Genomic DNA, 19199 nt, shown 5'->3' with positions numbered 1-19199 from the left:
CTTAGTCGACGCGATTTCCGAGCATGGGATTGCTACGATCGAGGGTTATTTGCACGGCCATTCGTGCCGATTGGTGCGACTGTTTCTAAAACAGGCGTGCCAGCGCCATGGATAGGGCAAAAATAAGTTTTCTCAAGAACTGACCGTTAAAATTTGTTTTTTATGTACCAAAATTGATGATTGACTCAAATAAATGGCTTTTGCAGGAGAGAAATTGCCGAAAATGGTGGATTGGAAGGAAAGAGAACACGAAGATGTGGACACCCAGGCAATGAATGATCCAAATTGCTTGGAGGCTTTGAGGGCTTGCGAGCTCCTCAAATTTTTCCTTACACCAGGGATGCGGGCCCAACCCAAATTGCTTCGGTATTTGATAAGCCTTTGGGACATCAATCGTGAGATTTTTGTCATTGGGGACCAAGAGCTAGAGTTGACAACTTCAGACATTTACTTCATCATTGGGTTGTCTCGCAGAGGTGAGCCAGTGAATTTGTATGGGTCATGTCCAGTCGGGGCAAGCATATCTTCCCTGCTTTTCGCGCATTGTCGTGAGGCCTTGAAATCCAAAAGCGGGAAGATTGAGATTTCCATTGTATGGGATTTGACACTGAGGGTGCTTCTGTTGACCATAAATAGAGTGATGGGGTCCTAGGCGGAACATGAGACTAATAATTCTAGGTTCCTTTATGCTATAGACTGCACAACTCCTACAATCTTCAACTAGGCAGAGGCCATGAAGATGAATAGCAAGCGCCATTTGTCCAAGGCGAAGGATAGAAATCTGAAGCAATTTGGCTTCGGATCAATACTTGTGACATTTTTCCCGGAACAAGTGCCACTGTTCCAGTATCAGTTGACTAACGTTGATCCTCCTGCGCCACACTATCTGCAGATGGCCCGTTGGAGTCATTTGATGCCCAGGATCACTGGGGGTTAGCAGATGTCCTACCGACCAACATTCTTTTTATGGCTATGACGACAGAAAATCATCGTGGAGGACTGGTCGTACAACGGCACTGATTTCCGTGGAGACTCGGATATGCCCTTGCCAGATGGGGAGGACTTCGATGACGAAGGTAAAAACCAAACCAAATTTTGGTTTTGATGTTTTTTAATTGTTTTTAGTATATGCATGCTTATAACATTTCTCTTGTGTATGCAGATGTTGGACCAAAGTGGCTAGCCAGGATGTCCCCGATAGCCAGGCGCTATCCCCGTCCTATTGATGTTGTCGCCCCTTATCAGGAAGGGAGCAATAACGAGGAGGAGATTGCGAGGAACCTCGAGGGGTTGACTCATGGTATCCTTGAGTATGCTCAGATAGGAGACATGCCTCGACAGTACTAGAGGCACATAGTGGGAGTCTCAGATCGGATCCGCCGATTACTGAGTCGCGTAGTACGAGCTGTCTCATGCTATCATGACCACCATGTTGAGTAGTTCTTAGGTCCAGTGCTTACATATTTTTTGAGGCCTGCGTGCCACGCGATGTACAAGGCCTGCGAGTCGTTGATGTTATTGTAGACATACATATTATTTTTTGGGGTTTTGATGTATCAAACATTCTCACATATGTATATATGTTATATTTTCCTGTTTATTATGGTACAAATGGTTTGCCTTATCTTTTACATGTTTCACAAATGTTTATCCAACCTGTAATTAGCTAATGCATCTGTTAATGTATTCTTGCGTATAGGAATATGATGATATGTAATATAATCAAGAGAGGTCTTTGAGATATGAGAATCAAAGGATGCAGAGTTTGCAGCTGAAACAATTTCCACGTAATTGACTTCGGCAGGACTAAGTGGCATGACGTCGCCCCAAGCATCAACCAGATTTGGCGCAGGTATGACCTAGGGATCAGATTTGACCGAGATCATGTTGACGGAGGCAACATGAGGAGGTGGGAGTGGAAAAATCCCCATTAAGGCAGAATCTTTGAAGAGACCTGCCCCCACACTCTCAAAGGGAGCACCAAAGTGCTTGACATACGAAACGTTGCCATCAGATGAGGAAGAGGCAAAGAAAGACAACTGATCAATGGTGACAATCCTCCCTTGATGGGGAAAACGGATCACACGAAACAAAGAGGAGGCCACAACATGCATGGCATGAGTCCAACTTCAGCCGAGTAGAAGATTATAATTGAGATTGGCATCAACAATCTCTACTTCGACTTGCACTGTTTTGCCTTCCAGGGTGATGGCAAGATTGGGTAAAACATCGAAGGGTCGCGAATCGTGCCCATAGAAAGATTCCAATGTGTTCGGAGACTAGTTCAGTGTAGGGGAACCAATAGCCTTCCAACACGCAGTTGACATGATGCAGGTAGAAGCACCTTCATCGATGACAGTGCGGTGGATGGTCTTTTCATTAATGATTACCTGAATAAGAAAGGAAATCTGATGAGGAAGTCTCGGAACATGGTTCTCTAGATCGAAACAGATCAAATTAGAATCGGTGGGATTGATGCCCCTGATAGCTGACAACAAAGATTTCCGCTGTGATGGGCAACTTTGGAGTACCTCGAGAGCCAACATGGTTGACGGCGCCTGAGCCAAATATTCAACAATATTGTAATGCTGAGCGGCTCGAGCGTTGGGATTGTATGAGGATTTCCTTAGCACACCTCGAGAGGGTGGCCATGGAGCAGAATCAGGGTTAGGGTGCTCGATTTGCAGAGGGCCAGAACTCAGGGTAGAAGAAGAAGGTGGAACTTATTTTTCTTTTCTTGTTGTGGGAGCTAGAGTTTGATAATCCTTCGATCAGGTAGCCACATTAATGGGCATGCTCATCATGAACACTTGAGATCCAGAGGAAGCAGATCGAGGTTGGTCTACCATTTGAGTCTGCTGAGACGGAAAAGGCTCTTTTAGGACAACAATAGTCCCCTTGAGCAATTAACTAACTTCGGACTGTCGTGGACAATCCTTAGTATAGTGATCCTCCTCGCAAATGAGGCAGGGATACTTAGATTTTTGTAGCGATGATTCAATGGCAGTCAATTTTGGAGGACCCTGTTTCGGGGCATCGACTTTAGCCTTGCCTTTGCCTTTATTTTTTCCTTTTGAGGATTTGTCCGCTGCAATACACTGGACGGCATGGACCTCTGAGGTTTTACCAGGGCCTGGATGGTTTTGAGATGAACTGTTGGGAGCAGTATTCATGACCAGCTTCTATTTGGAAGAAGTTTTGACAGGGGCCTGGGATACTGAACCAATAACTCCATCAATGGGAGGGACAATGGGTGACTTCGATGTCGCGGGATCGGATGATGGCCACGGAGCATTGGGTAATAATTCGTATAAGGTGCTAGACTTAGAGTAGACCAGGTCCAAGTACTGGGCACGAGTAATGGCTTGATCTTCAGTGACACATCAACCCATGGCTATATCGCAAGAAATTGGGGTTACGAATGATTTGTTAAACCATTCGGTAAGCAATTGATCAACTATTTCGAACTTGATCAGCCAACGTCTACGTCTCCATTCATGGATATGATCAGAGATGTGCGTCACAGTGTCTTTCTTAAGCGATGTGAGCAAATAGGTGCCCGTTTCATAACGAACCGACAGCTGAAAATGCGTGAGAAAGGCCATGGCTAATGAATTGAAGTCATGAAAAGTACTTCGAGGTAGCTCGATGTACCATTTTGTTGCGACACCCATAAGGGTTCGTTGGAAAAGATGAAGACGAATGGAATCGTCCATGCATGAGTTCGATGAGCACCAGAGGTGATATGTCATCACATGGGCCTAAGGATCTTCTTTAGCTTTCTCATCGAACTTAGGGCAATCACTTGGTATCTTAGACAGCACTAGCGGCCAATACGGTGAATGAAGAATCAGATCATTTGTGAGACACGATAATCCAACAACTCAACTTTAGCCAAGAAAGGTAATTGAGTGTTGAAAGGCATGGGAGATCAATAGGTGGGCCCATAAGGAGGAGCCCATCCCTACTTGTAAGGATTTTGACCCCAAAGTGGGGGATTTTGGCCATATGGCATATGAGACTGCCCCCATTTTGGATTACCTTGACCAAAGGGAGGATTCAGACGAGGAATATCTTGAAACTGTCCATGCATAGGTTGCTGCTAGGCAACGTATGGGTTAAAAGGCTGTTGAGCTTGTTGACCTTGGAAATATGGGTATGGGACCTGTTGTCCTGGAACATAGGGTTGTTGGGCCTGTTGTCCCTGAACAAGAGGGTTTTGGACCTGCAGCCCTTGGGCATTAGGTTGATACGCTTATTTCCCTTAGAAGTAGGGGTTTTGTACCTAGTGCCCTTGACCGACAGGATTATGAACCTGTTGACCTTGGACAAGAGGGTTCTACACCCGTTGTTGCAGGACTTGACCTTGAACCTGTCCTTGAAAGGGTTGTCCTTTTTGATAGGTATACAAGGGTTGCAGTTGCCCAGGTTGGTTTTGCTGACCTTGCGGTTGTAAAATTTGTCCCTGGGTTTGCAGAGGTTGGCCCTACGAGGGTATGGGTTGAGAGGTATGCAGAGCATATTGCATCTGCTGTTGTGTGGTTTGCTGCAACTATTGGAAGGACTGACCTTGCGGTTGTTGCAGGTGACCTTGTTGTGGGATAATCTGCCCTTGCTGTTGCGCAAAAAGCCCTTGCTGCAACAAAGGTTTCCCTTGCGGTAGCAAAGGCTGCCTTAGTTGTTGCAAAATCTTCCCTTGTTGTTGCAAGCGTACTTGAACTTTGCCTGGGAAATTACCGAACTGAATCTGGCCGTAGCCAGGCTGGATGTACTGCCCAGACGAGATGGTGTAAGGTTGATTAACCAATCCTTGAGAACTGTATGGAATGTAAGGATTTTGGTATTGGACCTGAGCCCCATAAGGCTGTTGATACTAAACATTGTTTGATCCAGACAGACCACCAGGATTCTGAACCTGTTGGTACTGGACATTGCTTGATCCAGTAGGGTCAGCAGGGTTGTAAATAATACCAGAAGAGGGCTGGTTTATACCAAGCATGTGAGTTTGTGAGCCGCTCACATTAGTGGCACTTGATACCATAGAGACATTCAGATTCTTCCCCCCAGGCAGTGGCACAATCTGGCCACTGACTACCAGGACAGAGGAACTGACAGAGACAATATTTGAAATTTCAGTTGCGACTGACGTGTAACTGGGATTGATGGTACAAGAGTGTTCGGGACGGTGTGTTGCACCGGGACTGAAGTAACAACTGGTTGGGAGGTCATGTTTGTGACGAACAGACCCGACGTAGGTCTGACGCCTGATGCCCAAACAGAGTTATGGTAGAGTGATGAGGCACTCTGTGTGCCTGGAGCTAAGTGCCCTAAAGACACATAGTCGAGTGGCAAGCTGGCGGGAATACCTTCTGAAATAAGGGAAACCCTCAGGAGGGAACTACAACTACAATTATTCCCCCTCAATAGTGCATGGAGTTTAGACTTTGGACACATCCAGAGAAGTGACTAGAGCATCGCCCTTGGTTTCCATGTCTAGGAACAAACAACGACGGACAATCGAACGTGTACTAGGGGATAGTTCCAAAGGAACATCCAATTGATCGTACGAACTGTAAGGGCGTTGTGGTGATATCTCAATAGCGTCAAACAAAGGGTTTGAAGGATAGATAACCAGTCCAAGCTGACTGTTAGTGGTTGGCGAGTTCTCTGGAGTTCGAACGGGATTATCCAGAGATTCCGGGTCAAGACCAGTAGATGACCCTGAATCAAAAGTAGGTGGAGGATGAGATGATAATGGTTGAACACTCAAAACAATTGTGAGTTCAACATTTTGGTCCTCAAATGGCTCTGATAACTTAGGAAGTGGCTCCTCGGACAATCTTTCAGACGGAGGAGAGGAAGAGGAAATGGGTGAACCAGATGGTTCAGCCACGATGACCTTGTCTTAGCCGACAGAACAAATAACTTCAAGGCTTTAAAATGTCCTTTTAAGGGAACTCACGATTTGGTCAAAAAATCTAACAGGATGTTTTGGATCGTGGGCAATCAATTATTTAAGACACATAAAAGACTGATGTTCTTTCATTTTTAAAGAGTTGAGAAAGAAACAAAGATGACTCTATCGCTTTTGATTGGAAACGAGCTTGAAAGGACAAGTGCTCGAATGATCTTTTAAGTTTAAAGAGTTAGAAAGACCAAATGACTACTTTGGATGATCTAGGTAAATAGGATTACCAAGCAACCGTGAACTGCAGAATACCTCCTGGCGAACCAAGAAGTACGAGTAGGCAATCTCCTCGAATGTTGTGTTCGGTGTATCACGTTCGCAATGCGACTAACTCGGCTTCCTAAGGATAAAAGGATTGCAGCCTAGTAGGGTCTTGCATTATATACGCGATGGTACGGGGAGCACAAATCTGTGCTAGAGCTGTCTAATGTCGAAGCTAACGACAATTGCTAGGTGTACAGACGCCGAAACATGTCTCTATCCTAGACCTTTTAGATGGGATCATTAATGTCAAATGCGCCTTAGGTAAATTGAATTCATTTTAGAGTTGATCTTGAGTTAAGTTTCAGTTTTCAAGTCTTAGCGATGCTACTTGAAAAACCTAAAATGCAACTAAATGGGACAAGACCCTTTCAATTCGATGAAATTCCTACACTAGAGAGGGTAGAAACTACTCAATCAAATGCAAACAATCAAGCCACTGAAAACGAAATGAATTTTGACTACACTTTTTGAAAAATAAACTAATGAAAAAGCATTCCAATTCCTAATTCTTGGAAAGCACTTATCTATTAGTCCTTTTGAAATGAAAAAAATTCTCTTCCTTTTCAAATGTTGATGCAATTCTAGTTTCTAAGAGATGCGAATCATAATGAAGCAACAAGCTAGAATTTCATATTTTCTCATAAAACAACCAGACAAACTTTTGCATACAATCTTCCAATGAGAAAAATTTTCGAGGCTATGAGCTCTTCAAGTAGATGAAAACATGAAAAGAGAGGTTCATTTAGATTGACGAAGCACCGACTTTGCCAAAACACAAGACCGACAATGAAATTTATGTCAGAAAAAGACGTTCAAACTAGTAAACAAAACTCTTTCGACTTGTGCGAAAAGAGGTCAAAGTCTTAAGAGGGACCAAAAAGAAATGCAAGGAGCAAACACACCCATAACCAGACTCGATGAGTCCACAAGCTGCTGAGTGGACAAGCTAGATGTCATAGTGTTGTTGGCCACTCAATGACTCGATCAATCAAATAGCAAGATGACAAGCCTACAAGTAAGCAAAAACAAACAAAAAGTAGCTTTCTAATCAGGGAGAAAAATAGTCAAAAGGCTCACAGGGTCAAAAACACAAGAGCAGAACACACTGGCCAAGATTGAGGTCTAGCCGTAATCTTCACTTACAGGAATTGGTGCGACTGCCTAACTGACAACAAGCGCGACTATCAGCCAATGGACAACTAGCTAGATGTCATAGTGTCGTTGGCCACTCAATGACTCGATCAATCAAACAGCAAGATGACAAGCCTACAATCAAGCAAAACCAAATGAAAAGTAGCTTTCTAATCAGGGAGAAAAACAGTCAAAAGGCAAAAACACAAGAGCAGAACACACTGGCCAAGATTGAGGTCTAGCCGTAATCTTCACTTACAGGAATCGGTGTGACTGCCTAATTGACAACAAGCGCGTCTATCAGCCAATTAAACATGCTGTCCGGAAAAAAAAAAAAAAAAAAAAAAAAAAAAAAAAACTTGAAACTAGCAAAGTTCTCACGAAATCACGAAATCCAAAACAAACAAAAGAATGGGATCTCCCCAGTGGAGTCGCCAATTTGTGGTGAAGTAAAATTATAAGTGCGAACACAAACGGATTCCTCTAGCCCAATAATGGGTCTAGCCACAACAGATACATTCTATGGAAGATTTCCTTAGGTTAGAATCAATCAAGAGGGCCTACCTCTTGGTCGCTTATACTTCTTGATGATGTCCTCGCCTGCTCACTACAACAATCTCTCACTTCCTTCTTCAAGCTCTTGAAATAAGTAAACAACAACAAAACACAAACATAATAATAGATAAATTGCAATTCAACCTACTCAATGAGTCAAGAAGCATCAAGACATGAATATGTAATATTACAAAACATGTAGGAAATCAATCGATAGTTGCATATATTAGTATCAAAGAGAGACTACAACCATTCGTCTTGACGTCATAGTCTTCCTCTTACAAGACCAGGTTCCCACACACTTCTGCTAGCACTTCATGATGACTTCAAACAACAATAGTTTAAAGACTCTTCCCTTTAGGATTCACTCCAAACCAAACACACTTCTCCCTCACACAACTAGATGGCTACAACTAGTAATATCTTGCTTGTCAAATCAAAATAGTATACTCACACTCAGCCAACACTCTAACTATGACTTTCACACTCTAACTAGCTTGTGCTTGGGAAGAGGGGAAGTTTATATAGGAAATATAGATCGGAGATGGATCCTCTTCTCATGGGAGAAGGACTTGTCCCTTGAGGTAGTTCCATCATTATAGGGGAAAGGAGCCCAAACTTTCATCCTCGACCCCATTCGGCCAAACCATTTACCAGACTTCCATTATGGAGCTTCTAGAGATGGAAGCTTCAGCTCTAATTTAAAAAAATTTCCATAACAGGATCGATGCGACTAGAACACAGCTTAGTCGCACCGATCGGCACGGGGAATAGTGATAATCTCTGCACATCGGCGCGGGGGAGACAAAGTCCATTAGCATTGGTCTTGTAAATTGGGAAAAATAGAAGTTTCAGGGGAAATGGTGCAAAAGGGAAATGATCTTCTCATGAAGAGGGACATAAAGGGAGTTTCTCCATGAAAGCAAAGCATGCGGGGTTCACTGTAGAGGTCCTATAAGATCAAGGAACATGGAGTACAGGGAAAGTGACAAAATGATGTGTAACACCTTGTTCAGGATAGGAACATCATTGGATGCTACATTCCATCCCTGAACCTAGGTTGAGTCCACTTGGCCCCATGTGGTCCCACTTCTCAATAAAGACTGTTTGTCAAGGACCATTTGGGAACCCAAGTTTCCAAGGATTGTAGGGATTTAGAAAATCCTTTACAAGCCTATCCTTTCTCCCTCAACCCTCCAATCCTCACCGCTTACCCCTGGTGGACCAAGTCCCTCGCTTAAAGAGCAAGCAAGTCCCATTCCTCACTCCATCCTTGGGAAAGGGTTTTTAGGGTTGCTCCTCACCTCTCTATTCACATCTACTTTACAAAGTGATCCCTACAATACCAGGACTCCTCCCATCGGTGAAAGTCTGTAAAGAGCAGGGAGACTTAGCTGTGGTGATAATGGGATAAGCCTCCACTGTTGCCCTTAACCTAGCAGTTGCTCTCTTGGGAGCCCCTTTTAGGTCCCTTGTTGGTTTGAGTGGTAACGAGATAAATGCTTTGGAAGCCATGTACCAGCTTGGGTTGAGTTACTAGTCATGGAAGCCTTGGTTGGACAAGCACTTTGGAATCCCTTGGTGGGTTGAGTTACTAGTCCTCAAAGCCATGGTTGGACAAACGCTTTGGAAGCTCGACGACAGTTGTGGGTTGAGTTACTAGTCCTGGAAGCCTGGGTTGGAACAAACACTCTGGAGGCTTGGAAGGATTGGGTAGAGACCAATCTAGTGATGGTTTTATGATCTCCAACCATGAGGTGGAATCACTATTTGATGGGTTGAGGTAGTTGGCCTATGGAAGCCGTGGATGGTTTTGGATTGATGTGTTTTATGAGATCCCACATTCATGCTTGGAATATGGCACGAGGGTGACTAGCTGAAGAGAGTTTTGGCTCATCCATGTCTATGGTCGGGCGGTTCATGGAAGTCCCATAACTGGTTGGCCTTTGCATCATTAATATGAGGTTATTTCTCCTTGTTAATTCATGAGTATTATATTGGTTTATATGTGAATTATATGGTTGTTTTTTACTTAGTATTTTTGTTGTTGTTAAGTTGGTTATGATCATGTATTATCACAGTAGCCATGTATGGCTCTCATCATGTTTTTGCTTATAAATGAATGAGCAATGTATCTATGGCATAATGGATGAAACTCTAGCTAATGTGTTGAGGCATCAATGGTTCTTATCGATTCTTAGATGAGTATGAGGCCCCTATGCTTAGATCTATTGTTTACACTTGTAGATTACATATTTGTGATATGTTTGACGAAATGTGTGTCATGGCTAGTAGGGGTTCAATCAAGCCCTTGTGCAAGTAGTTGCATTTGTATCATAATTCCATTTATCTTTCTGTTCTGAAGGTGTCATTTATTTTTGGACAGTGACCTGGGCTCTAGGCCTGAAAAAGTGGCTCAAATCCCTGGGACGTAGGCACAATGTTGGGTAGAAAATTCCCTTGATGCTCACATACCATGTTTTGAGAGCATCGAGAGCCTTCTGGATGCATGCATGCCCATATCATGGGAGCGTCCAGGGGTTAATTGGTCTAAAAACTTAGTGGGACCCAGGGGTTGGTTACCTGAGAGGTTGGGATGGTTCTTGGGAGTCTTGTTGCTGATGTGGAAGGTATGTATGGTGTGTTTTTGTCGGTTCCACTTCCTTAAGGTGACTTAGGAGGTCGAATCATATCATAGTAACTTCTCGTCACATATTTACCTCGGTTGGCCAATTACTTGGGTAGATGTGGGAGGAGGGCATTACAGAGTGGTATCAAAGAATGGTTCACCCCTCAGACTAGATGGGCTCTGTGTTGCTCATGCACGCATGTCAGTGCCATACATGTTTCTTGTGTTATAAGACGATGTGCTTGTTGCACTTGTATGGTATGGGTCATGGTTGTAGTGATGTTGCCATGGGAAGTTGATGGTGTTGTTGTGGAGTGTGTCATCATGAGTGTATGGTTGATTATGCATCGCTTATGCATGCTAATGTTCACATGTGGTCAAGTGTACAATGATATGATGGTTGTTGTCATGCATGAGGTCATGGTATGTGTAGTTGATATGGTCATGCATTGATGGCTGGACTCTAACTAGAATTATGGTTATATGGTTATATGCTTATGTGTTATGATTCTATATGTTGTCATGATTATGTTATACATGTATGACACTGATTTGTTGATCTTGTAGACAAGGTATCCTCCCCAAACTATACTATAGTACATTGGTTTATTGTGATTTGGTTTAGCTGATATGATATATCTTGCAAGAAGAGTTTCAAAGATTACTAGAAAGATGGTAGACTATAGTTCCTAAGACGCTCCCTATGGATCATATGAGCAGTGTGGTGTTGGGAACTCTTCTGATTTGGAAGACACATTGAGAATATTAAAGGCAAAAATAAGGAGTTGTAAGGTAGATAATGATATAATCATATAGGCACAGAAGTAAACGCAGTGATACTTCAGAGTTTGTCATAATTGCAGTGACAGGGACCCCTTTGGATCAGCCATGAGCAGGAGGATAGAACTAATGGGGCGTATGGAAGTAGGTCTCATGGTGGTCACAGGTCAAATAGAGATGACACAATGAGGGATGGCGGGTTGTTGGATACTCCAGATATAAGAGGTGATGAACACAGGTACTATTCTAGTTCTAGTTCAGATAAGCACTATGATTGTCATCGTTATCATCCTTATAGGAGGAGTGATAGGGGATATTTTCCAGATGAATTTAAGAAAGCAAAGACACCTACATTTGATGGAGAGATGAAGAAGTCATGGGATGCAGAAACATGGTTACTTGGTATGAGTAAGTTCTTCCGGTTGCATGATTATTCAGGGAACATGCAAGCCAGAATAACTACATCCAGTCTTAAAGGTAGAGCCGATATTTGGTGGGAAGATGTGAAGAATGTTAGAGGTATTCATAAGGAAGACTTAACTTGGAGTAAGTTCGAGAGGCTATTCAAGAAGAATTATTTATCAGAGAGATACTTTGATGATAGGGCAAAAGAATTCTATGAGCTAAAGATAGGATCAGTGACAAATGAGGAGTATACTAGCAGGTTCTTGGAGTTGTTAAGGTATGTGCCTTACCTCAAGGAGGAGAAGGCCAAGATTCAAAGATTCATTAGTGGATTACAGATTGCATTCAAAGACAAGATTGAGTTCGATGAGCCTATATCATAGGAGGAGGGCTTCCGAAAGCTAAAGCATTGCTACGAACAATTGAAGCGTAGATCTAAGACTAAACTAGATTGGAAAGGCAATGCAAGGAACAAAGGAAAGTGGGACAAGAAGCGGGAAATACCTCAAGGTAGAGGTAATAAAGAGAATGAAGAGCCATTGAAGAAGTTTAATTCATCTAAAAGAGGACATGAACTTTGATTTGAGGAGCATAATAAGGAAGCAGGCTAGAAGCCTATAGAGTGTTGGACTTGTGGCAAAGATCATCACAAGAGAGATTGTCTGTAGAATCAGGGTGGTAGGCCTCAGATATATAGTGCACAGGAGGTGAAGATTGTTGGGGATGTTTGGCATAATATTCCTTGTATCTATGCAATGCTGGATAATAGACAGGGAAACCATGAGGCATCTATCATTGAGATGGACGGTAAGCCTTGTGAGAAAGTTGTTTCTATTTTGATTGACCTTGGACCTAATTATAGCTATGTTAGTCCTAACTTGGTGGATAAGTGTGGTTTGAATAAAGAAGTGCATGCATAATCTTGGTTAGTGCAATTGGCTATAAGTACAAAGAAGTGAGTTCATCATTGGTTAAGAGCTTGTGCATTTGATTTGAATGGTATGCCTACTGCAACACATTTGAATGTATTATCGTTGGGATCATACAATATGTTGTTGGGCATGGATTAGTTGTACCTTCATAGAACCAAGGTAGATTGTTATGACAAATATATTGAGTGCTTGGATGGCAATGGAGAACCAAGAGTTTTGTGAGGTAAGAAGAAAGCAACATCAGTTAGGATGGTGACAACTATGCAAGCAAAGCAGTCACAGAAAAGGATGTGTGTTATTTGCAGTGCATATTTCTAGCGACAAAGGTAAAGAAGTTGAGGATGCAAATGTTTTGACCAGGTACCCAGTTCTACAACAATTTCATGATGTATTTCCTGAGTATATTTTAGAGTTTCCACCTCATAGGGAAGCAGACTTTTCTATTGAGTTGGTGCCAGGGCAGCTCCGGCATCAAATGCACCTTACGGGACGAGTACGCCTGAGTTGGTAGAGTTGAAGTTGCAATTGAAGGAAATGTTGGAAGGGATATGTTGGGTCTTGAAATTGTCATTCACTTCCATTACACTTTCATTATCATGTCCATTATATCACCTTCATTTCACTACCATGTCACCACATTCATCTCACTTTCATCATTATTGGGTCACATCTATGTTTTTCCAAACTTTATTAATTCTTAGCATTTTTAAGTGAATTTGTGGTTAAAAATTAGAAAATAATGTGCATATGCTTATACCTAACAAGTGGGATGAGATTGTTGACATGTGTAGGTCAAAAGGAAGCTTCTAGAAGACCTTTATGTGGCATCCTAAGGCCAAATTCGAATTTGAGTGGAGAGGATCATGGGATCATGAGGATATGTGTCACATTTCCTATTTGTATTGAAACTCTAAGAAGACATGTGTCTTATCATTTCCTATTTTGATTATAACTCTAGAGGTATAGGGAGAGATTCATGGACTCTCATTAATGAGATGACTTCTCATCTTTTTGTATAAATAGGAGATCTCTCTCCTTCATTTGGTAGCTTTGGAAAGCTTTGTAAACTTTGTTAGCTCAACTTGTTGTACTTTGTAATTTTGAAGAATTTGAATAAAGCTTTGAAGTTCCCAACATGGAAGGAGATGTGAAGTAGGAGATGTCATGGAGCATATTAGAATGTAAGGTAGAGTAGATTTTATTTTGTAGTTTTGCTTTGATTTCATTCAAGTATGTTATTTTATTGTTTTCAAGTTTAGATTTTCCATTCATGCAAGTTTAATTCATGCAAGTGTGTTCAACCGGTTGATTGTAGATTTATCTAACTGTGTAATCTATGCTTCGTAAAATAGTCCAAGAAAGTATTTTCCAATTGGTGCTTGGAGCATTTGAGCACACAGTAGATTAGTTTTCCTTTACATGTTTTATACTTAATTTTGTTGCAATTTCATTTTCAGTTTTAGAACAATGAAGTATTGGATCCCTCCAAAGGCTATCACAAGGAGGTATTTCTCCCAAAATTGTATAGTGGAGTGATAAAAAACTTCATTTAGCTGTTATAGTAGATTAGTTGCAATTTCACTTTCAGCCTTAGTCTTTCATTTAAGTTTGTTGCAATTTCATTTTCAGTTTTAGAACAATGAAGTATTGGATCCCTCCAAATGCTATCACAAGGAGGTAGTTCTCCCAAAATTGTATAGTGGAGTGATAAAACACTTCATTTAGCTGTTATCATTTTTTCTTTCATTTCATAGACATTTGCCGGCTTAGATTAATCTAACTATTCAAAGTTTTGATTTGTTCATTTCCTTTTCTCCCTCTTTAGAAATTAGATCCTAACATTAAAAGTCATTAGATTTAGTTGTCCATTAACATTTAGAGATTTCATTTAGAAGCATAACTTTTCTTTCTTAGATTAATTTCCTTAAGCATGAGAAACAAAACCCCCAAAACAACATAAAATATAAAACAACGAAGTAAGAGAAAGGTTAATTAAGCACATATAGTGGACCACACTTCATCAGTTTACGATACCCGGATTGATAATTTATGTAGAGCAATTTAGGACACTAAATTGACTAGACAGGATACATTAGGCCAAGTGTGTTGCCATGGGGTGCACTGGTACTTTTTGTGAAAAAGAAGGATGGTACTCGCAGGTTGTGCATTAATGACAGGTAGTTAAGCAAAGTGACCATCAAGAACAAGGAGATTGTTTAGAGAGCATTAGTTGTATGCGAAGCTCAACAAGTGCAGTTTCTTTCAGACTGAGGTACATTACTTGGGGCATGTTGTTTCCAAGGATGGCATAGAAGTGGATCTAGAAAAGGTAAGAGCTAACATGGAGTGGGCAACTCCCAAGAATGTAGATGAGGTGAGATATTTCATGGGGTTAGCAGGTTATTACAGGAGGTTCATCAGGAACGTTTCACAGATCGCTTATCCCATCACGTCATTGCAGAGGAAAGGTAAGAAGTTTGAATGGACAAAGGAGTGTGCAACCAATTTTGAGCAGCTCAAGTAGTTGTTGACACATGCACCAATGTTAAATATTGCAGATCCAGACAAAGAGTTTGTAGTATGTACAAATGCTTGCAAGAGAGGACTTGGTGGAGTCCTTATGCAGGATGGACAGGTGGTATGCTATGAGTCACGAAAACTGAATGAGCATGAGCAAAACTACCCCACACATGATCTTGAGTTGGTAGCGATCATACATGCATTGAAGATGTGGAGGCACTATCTTCTTGGCAGGAGGTTTGTATTGATGAGTGATCACAATGGTTTGCGATATCTATTTGACCAACTGAATCTAAATGGTAGGTAGGCTCGGTGGTTGGCCACGATCAGTGAGTTTGACTTTGAGATAAGGTACATCAAAGGTAAAGAGAACATGGTGGCAGATGCTTTTAGCAGGAAGATACATTTAAATCACTTAGCAACTATGAGCTCCTATGGGAAAAACTTACAGGATAGGATCTTGCAGGCAGGTCAGCAGGATGTTAGGTATATGGAGATTGTGCACAGGTTGTAGCAAATTTCGGATAGTGGTATAGGTATAGGTACAGGTATAGGTGGTGGTACAGGTACATGTACATGTGGTGGTACAGGTACATGTGCATGTAGTAGTACAATTACATGTATATGTGGTGGTACAGGTATAGGTGGAGGTAGTAGTACATGTACAGGTGTAGGCGCAGGTGCACAAGATGTGGACTATTATCTCACAATAGGTGGATTTGTTAGATTTAGGGACAGGATATATGTGCCAGATAACAACGAACTCAAGAAGGTGGTCTTGAGGGAGTTTCAAGCGAAACCATTTTTAGGTCAGCCAGGTTATCAGAAGACGCCGACAGTAGTGAAGAAATTCTATTATTGGATGAATTTGAAGGGAGACGTAGCAGAGTTATTGTTTAGGTGCTTGGATTGTCAGTAGGTGAAAGCAGAGTGTAAGCATCCAGGTGGATGATTACAACCGATTTTGATTCCATAGTGGAAATGGGAGGTCATTTCCATGGACTTTATCACAAGTTTTCCGAGGACAATGAGACAACATGATTCCATCATGGTAGTGGTGGACAAGTTGACAAAGGTACGCACTTCATTCCAGTGAAGTATACATTCTCAACGAGTGATGTAGCATAACTCTTCATCGGGTATGTGGTCATATTTCATGGAGTTCCGAAGAATATTGTGTCAGACAGGGATGCGAAGTTCACTTCCAAGTTTTGGAAGGATTTATTTGCAGGTTTGGGCACAAAGTTGGCCTTCAGTACAACTTATCATCCGCAGACAGATGGACAGACAAAGAGGGTCAACAGGATATTGGAGGACATGTTGAGGATGTATGTGATGCATCAACAACAGAAGTGGGAAGAGTACCTTCCACTAGTAGAGTTTGCTTATAACAATGGGTATCAAGAATCACTGAGGATGAGTCTATTTGAGGCATTATATGGGTGGAGTTGTAATACTCCCATAAGTTGGAGTGATCTAGTTAACAAGGTGTTGATTGGACTAGACATTTTGGCACGCATGGAGTGGAAAATGCAGGTAATCAAGAAGAATTGGAAAGTAGCATAGGATAGGTAGAAGAGCTATGCAAATTGAAATAGGTTGTTCAAGGAGTTCTAGGTTGGGGAACAAGTGTACTTGCACATCAAACCGAATAAGATCTCCTTGCGGATTGCATCATGTGCCAACTTGGCACCCCGATTTTGTGGACCTTTCGGGATAATTGAGAGGATTGGGCTAGTAGCCTATCAACTTGCACTGCCTCCGATAGTGAAATTCCATGATGTTTTCCATGTGTCATTGCTTAAGTAGTATGTCAAAGATGTTAGATATAAGACTTTTGAGATCCATAATGTAGAAATATGTCTTTCAGATTAATCACATTATTAGGATTTGTTCGACGTTTCGAACCAACTAATGTGGTTCATCCTCAAGACAAGGTGAGAAATCAATCGATTTGGAGGAATAAATAGTATGGATGCATCATTGTCGAGAGTTAGCCGTTAAAAATTAGCCTTATTAACTAATTTACCAAAGGATAACTCTCAACAATGATGCATCCGTACTATTTATTCCTTCAGATCGATTGATTTCTCACATTCTCCTGAGGATGAACCACATTAGTTGGTTCGAAACGTTGACGAAATCCTAATAATGTGATTAATATGAAAGACATATTTCTATGTTAAAGATGTTGATCATGTGATTGAATGGTATGTATTGTAGGTGGAGACAGAAGGAGAATTCTAATCGGAATCGTGGTCCATTTTGCAGAGAAATATGCTCATGCTCCAGAACCGAGCAATTGAGCAGGTTAAGGTGCAATGGAAGCACTTTGGGCCCGATGAAGCTACATGGGAGATGGTGGATCAAATGCGGGCTACGTATCCTTCCTTATTTGCTGGTTGAGCAGATGTTTTGGTATATGTTTTTGGTACATGTTTTGGTGATGTTTGGTATATGTATATATGCATATGGATGTAAATACCACCATGAGCTATGTTATAAAGCTCAAATAAGCGGCATGGGTGTCATGTCATTATGATGTTATACTTGTTATGTTGTCATGTTGGTTTGTTTCTTAGCAAGATGATCATTGTAAATACTGCAACGAGCTAACTTATACAGCTCCATAGGGAGTATGTTTTGCTTACAACAGTCTTGTGGGTATAGGTGTGGTTTAACACCAAGGACAGTGTCCCCCAAGGGGGAGCATTCTGTAACAACCCTAGTGAAAATTCCATGTAATAAAAGTTAATAAAGGAAAAATAATAACCACGGTTGATGGGACACTTATTCCAAGCTGAATGTGGAAAAATCATAGTGATGGGGATAACTTGTGGTTAATTAATGACTAAGGAAATTGACAAAGGCAATGGCAAAGGCTTTGGAAAGGAAAAAAGGCATTTTGGCACATTTGTTTATGAAAATAATGGAAATTAGGAGAAAAAGGAGGTGAAAGGTCTTTGGTTGCATGTGAGGAGGAAAATGAAGGAAAATAATGGAATGAAGAAAATAGAGGCCTCATTAAAAAAAAAAGACTTATGAGGATCAATTTACAGACTTTTGTCGGTTCAGTTTTGGAGCTCTCTCTATTCTCTCTCTCTCACACTCTTGGACACTTAGATTTTTCTTGGAGCGTTATTGGAGAGTGTGGCATACTTGGAGTTTTGGAGCAAGAAGGTAAAGGAAGAGTGGGAAAGCACAAGAGGACATCGTGGTCAACAACTACAACGGGTTTTGCTTGCAGGTATTGGGTTGCATATATGTTTTCCTCACTAGTTTTGGCATGCATGGCATATGCGTCTGGTTTATTGGTCATGATCTGTCACTAGCATGGAGGTTTGCCTGGATTGATAGTGGATTTACCTAGCCTTGCCATTTCCTAGATAGTCATGGTGTTGTGGGTTCATTCCTTTGTTTTTTCTGATTGGTTCTCATGTTTCCTTTAGCTTGGGTTGAGTTACTAGTTCTTGGAAGCCCTGGTTGGACAAATGCTCTGGAAGCCCTGTAACAACTTGGGTTGAGTTACTAGTCCTAGAAGCCTTGGTTGGACAAACGCTCTTGAAGCCCTTGGTGGGTTGAGTTACTGGACCTGGAAGCTCTGGTTGGGCAAACGCTCTGGAAGCCCGTCGACAGTTGTGGGTTGAGTTACTAGTCCTAGAAGCCTTGGTTGGAGCAAATGATTTGGAGTGCTAGAAGGCTTGGGTAGAGACCAATCTAATGATGGTTTGTGATGTCTGACCATGAGGTGGAATCATTATTTGATGGGTTGAGGTGGTTGGCCTTTAGAAGCCCTGGATGGTTTTGGATTGATGTGTTTTATGAGATCCCACATTCATGCTTGGAATGTGGCATGGGGGTGATTGGCTGAAGATAGTTTTGGCTCAGCCATGTCTATGGTCAGATGATTCATGGAAGTCCCACAATATGTTGGCTTTTGCATCATTAATATGAGGTTATTTCTCCTTGTTAATTCATGAGTATTATATTGGTTTATATGTCGATTATATGGCTA

Source organism: Pinus tabuliformis, chromosome 1_1 (assembly GCF_031772625.1).
Source record: "Pinus tabuliformis cultivar Carrire ecotype Pingquan chromosome 1_1, CPIR1, whole genome shotgun sequence".
Lineage (NCBI taxonomy): Eukaryota > Viridiplantae > Streptophyta > Pinopsida > Pinales > Pinaceae > Pinus > Pinus tabuliformis.
This window is presented reverse-complemented; position numbering follows the sequence as displayed.